The 4,667-nt window shown below is 47.9% G+C and overlaps 1 protein-coding gene across 2 annotated transcripts in view; it reads left to right on the top strand.

Annotated features, from left to right (window-relative positions):
- Window positions 1-1,709: 1,709 nt before the first annotated feature.
- The window catches only part of TACC1 (transforming acidic coiled-coil containing protein 1), a 110,491-nt gene continuing 107,533 nt past the window's right edge, over window positions 1,710-4,667 (top strand). Inside the window, exon 1 of one of the 2 annotated variants that reach the window (XM_006765562.2) lies at window positions 1,710-2,181. The gene's annotated coding sequence lies outside the window, so the exon portion shown is untranslated. The remainder of the gene's footprint in view (window positions 2,182-4,667) is intronic. The other variant, XM_015565209.1, reaches the window with a different exon arrangement.

The following is a 4,667-nucleotide window of genomic DNA, read 5'->3' as shown; positions in this document are numbered from 1 at the left end:
TTCAGCTCTATCTTTTGCTGCCCAATATGAGATCATTATGCTTGTGTCTACATTCAGGATACCAAGGCAGCTGGTTTAACAAGTAAAAGGAGGAGACTAAGCTAGTGAATCGTGCTCTGATGATGAGAACTGGAAGTGCCACCTCCCCAGTTCTGCCTGGCGACAGCCCCACAAGCTTGTGGTGAGCTGCTCACTCCTCAAGTCTTGTGATTTTTGCCCTCAACTGGGGGCTCGACCGATCTTGTAAAAACATGTGTTGTCTATTTGTAGATATCAAATAGACCCAATCTGCCTACCTCTTTTCGGAGTGTGATTCTTGAAACCATCTGGAGACAAAACTGAGTGAGGGAATTATATGTTTATTTTACTGTTATGTTTAAATATGTTTAAAAATAGGCATCTAGTTGAATCCTTTTAATGGCGGGTTAAATGTTGTGTAATAGGATTATTTCCACACTAAAACGAGTTTAAAATGACAGAATCTCTAACCTCAAAATATTAATGCATTTCAATTACTTTCAAGTTCAGGTACAAAATTCAGGCTAGAACAGAAAAACATCGCCTAGGTCAGTCTTACTTTCCTGACTGGGATAAAAAATAATATGTAACCAGTACATCAAATCAACAGTCTAAAAATTACCAGCCTCAGCCTATTAAGTAAGCAGTGTAATTTTTTAAATTAAGGGTACTTCTAAAACAATGGAAGCTTTCTAATCTGACAAATGGGCAAAAAAAAATTTTTTCTTATAATCTTGTTTACACTATTAATTTCTTTATTATTCACTTTTTTAAATAAATAGAGCAGAGGAGACAATGTCATTTCCTGTTTATGAACAAATCTCTAATTAGCCCTGGGAGAACTGCCCAGTTTTGTTGCAAGGGCCAACAAGTCCCCTCAAGGTCCCCAATCTGTGGTGGCATTTCACAATTCACAGACATGCCCCTCTCCAGGCATCAACCAACAACTGAATCGTAAGATAGCCTTTCACTTTCATGCACCTCCACTCCGGCACCTCCAAGAATCACAGCCACAAGTCTTCCAGCCCCATTCCTGGGGGGCCAAGGAGGCAGAATTTGTAACTTGGAACGGGACCCCATTTGGGAAAGGTAGTTAATTCCTGTGTTACCATCATAGAAAGACCTAGAACTTAGAGAGGGCCTTGAAGAGAATCGTTACCCCTCCTACCACACACCACACACACCACACACACCACACACACCACACACACCACACACACCAGACAGACCTACCTTTCCATTTCAGGATGCAGTCACACACCCCCTCTCTCTGCTCAGCACACCCACACACACACCCACACTCACACACACACCACACACCACACACACACACACCACACACACACAAAACACCACACACCACACACCACACACCACACACACTGCACTGTGGGCCCAGATGGGAACATCAGAAGGTTGACCTGAGCCCAAAGTTTAAGGACATTTTCACTGCGATCATTTGACCAGTTATTATTATTGTTGTTTTTGTTGTTGTTGTTGTTGTTGTTGTTAGAAGGGGGAAAACAGTCAAGAGGGATGTGGGCATGTATATTTCTTGGAATTCAGAGGTTCATGGGGGGAGGGGTGGAAATCCATCAAAAATGCCCTTAGTACAAGAGTTGGCGAAACAAATAGCTTCCTTTAAAAGAAAAAAAAAAAAGCTGAACTGTGTAACAGGAGAAATTCTCTCACAAGAGAGCGTGTTCCTGAGCCAAGCTTCGGCAGAGGAAAATTTTTCCAGCATGTCAGGAACGAAACTGACATTCCACTAAGGAAAAAAAGGGGCTGGAGGGAGAGTTAGGGGGGAAAGGCAGCAGGATTCAGACGGAGCTTTCAATTTTAAATTCCAGACGGGCCCTGGGTGAGGGCTCGCCCCGCTCGGCAGGCACACCACGCCGGTTTCTCTCTTGGGACCCCAGTGGACATTTCCTGTTCAGCCTCTGGAAATTCAAGCCAAAAATGACAAAACATCCTTTTCCCCGAAACCAAGTGCTTGGTTCAGAGACCCTCCCCTCCGCACGTCCGTGATCTCAGCCCTGCCCTCCCCTTCCTTCCGCGGAACCCCTCCCTGACCAGCGGCTCTGCTTCCCAAGGAGAGATGATGGATCTGTAGCAGGTGGTGCGAAACCAGAGAGAAACGACCCTGGGACCAAGGCCGAAGAGGTAGGAACCAGAGGCTGGACATTCTTGCGATCCTTGGACATTTATTGCGCAAAACGAGGCGCTTGTCCTTTAAGCCTTGGGCAGGGCATTTTCGCGGAGGGGTGTGTGGCGTGGGTGGGTGGACTCAGAGAATAAGGTCAGGCGTTTCTTTTCCCACTCTCTTTCCAAATTTAACTTTAATGCCTGGGTCCCTGGAAGCACACGTTTTGTTTGGGTTCTGATGTGAAAAGTGTTATGGCAGAATTCTGGGAATTCCCTTCCTCCTTCCTTCCTTCCTTCCTTTACTTTCTCTTCTTTTCTTTTTTTTACTTTATTATTATTATTATTTTTTGAGTCCCTGGAATGCCAAGGAGCACTTACAAATACCTTCAGCTCTGAATAGATTCGGAGAGAAATGACCGGAATGGGAAGGCTGGGAAAAGGCACTTTCACCCTGATGAACTGGGGTCCAGCTGTTTCCCAGGACCTGGACCGTGTGTTCTTCTCACTCCCACTGCTCTCTTTCTCCTTCCCTCTCTCCCACCCGCCATCATGGATGGGGACACCCTTGAGTTGTCCCTCGGGACATGGAGATGTGGCACATTGAGCATCTGTGCTGTACGTTTGTGGGCAGAGCCCAGGGGCAGTGTCTGTGGCAGAGCTAACTGGTCTACCCGGACAGCCATATGTGGCCCTCAGCTTCCTTAGGGACATGCTCCCAGCTGTCGTCGCTGAAAGGCTAGCTGTGGCAACACATGTGCTGCCATTGGACTGACTGGGAGGACTCAGCATGGCTTCTGGTGAGGAGTACTCGAAAATGATGGAGCGGCCATGAATGAGACATTCCAAATGCCCTTTCTGGGCACTCCCACGGCACTGGCTTCTCTGAACCACACATTTTTCTCCTTCGCCACGTGCTGCTGCGCACTGTTCTGTAACAGCCTAGCAAATGGCAGAATGAAATGAACAAATCTAGTTATAACTTATTAGTTGGTGATCCCAAGACAGCCACTAACTCTTGCTGAGCACTTGCTGTGTGCCAGGCATCATTTCAAGGGTGGTCGGTATCATCATCATCATCCCCACTTTACAGATGAGGAAACTGAGGCAAGAGACACAACTAGCAAGTGGCAGAGGAGGGATTTGAACTGAGGTAGCCCCAGTCTGGAGTCCATGCCACCATGCTCTAAAAAAACCAGGAACACTGGGCTTTGAATCTTGGTTCCAGCATTGTGACTTTGGACAAGTTCAATGTCTTCAGCCTCAGTTTCCTCATCTGTGAAATGGAATAGTCATAACCCCACCTCACAAGGTGCTGTGAAAGGTAAGTTAATTGTAAAGATTATTTTTTCTGAAGCAGGTGAACAATGCAAACACATTTCCTCCCCACTTCCACCCCCTGCCCCCCCCTCCCGCCCCCCGCACAGTCTGAGAGTGTGCTATGTGAATGTGGAGGAATCCCTGGCAACTGAAAGGCTCAAGTTCTGCAGAATGTAGCAATGGGGCCCTGTTAGGTTGGTACCTTCCATCAGGGACATTGGGGTTCAGTTGCCAGCCAGTGCAAGACTGTAGCTGACAGCTTATTAGAATCTAAGCTCCCTAAGGACAGGGTTCGTGTTTTATGTACATTTGTTTCTCTTAGAAAATGTTTCTTAAGCCTCCGTCTAAGGACACTGCTCTTCAGAAGGGACACAGGCTCCCCTTTGGGGAGGAGTTCAACCGGGAGCCTGTAGGTGCTCCAGGAGCCGCCTCTTCCCACTTCCAGCAAAGCAGCTACATCTCTACCTGACTTACATGGCGGGGTGCCATTTGAAAGAACGTTTTAAAAAAAATTTTCAACTGCTGACCTGGAACAAGGAATGTTTTGTCTCAGCTGAAATGACTGATTGTGGGACTGAGTGGGTTTTCAGAGGGATTCTAGCTTGTCCTGTCTAGACTTTCATTGGGGCCTCCCCATCTGCCTCCTACTTAATGATCATCTCCTGCCCTGGGGAGGCACGTGCCTGCAGGCTCGGGAGGTGAGAGCGAGCTTCCCTCTCAGGCAGCCCATCCTCACGTGCAGGGGCAGGGCCCCAGATGGCTGAGATTACAACCTGGCCTCTCTGAGTTTTTTCTGAATGTGCCCTCCTCACTTCTGCTCATAGTTATGAGCTGCCTGATCAATTATCATAATAGCTAGTGTAAATCTTCCTTAATGATAACAGCTTCCTTATTGAGCCATTGTGCTGCGCACATTACACAGATTAACCCATGCCCTCCCCACAAAAGCCCTACAAGGCAGCTTCAGCATGATGTCCCCTCTGCTCATGAGGAAGCTAAAGGCAGAGACACTAAGCAACTTGCTCCAGGTCACACAGCCAGTTAGTGGTGGTGAAGGTGTTTGAACCTCAGCCCTCCCGGCCTCAGATGTTTCTGCTCTTAAACACCTCACCTCGGCAGCTCCCTACCCCTGAGTGGGCGGGGGCTGGGCGGCCCCAGGGTGGCCCGGATGGCGGATGGCGGCGCTC

The sequence above is a fragment of the Myotis davidii genome, unplaced genomic scaffold (assembly GCF_000327345.1).
Source record: "Myotis davidii unplaced genomic scaffold, ASM32734v1 scaffold93, whole genome shotgun sequence".
Lineage (NCBI taxonomy): Eukaryota > Metazoa > Chordata > Mammalia > Chiroptera > Vespertilionidae > Myotis > Myotis davidii.
Note: the sequence above shows the minus strand (reverse complement) of the source record. Positions and strands in the feature narration are given on the sequence as shown.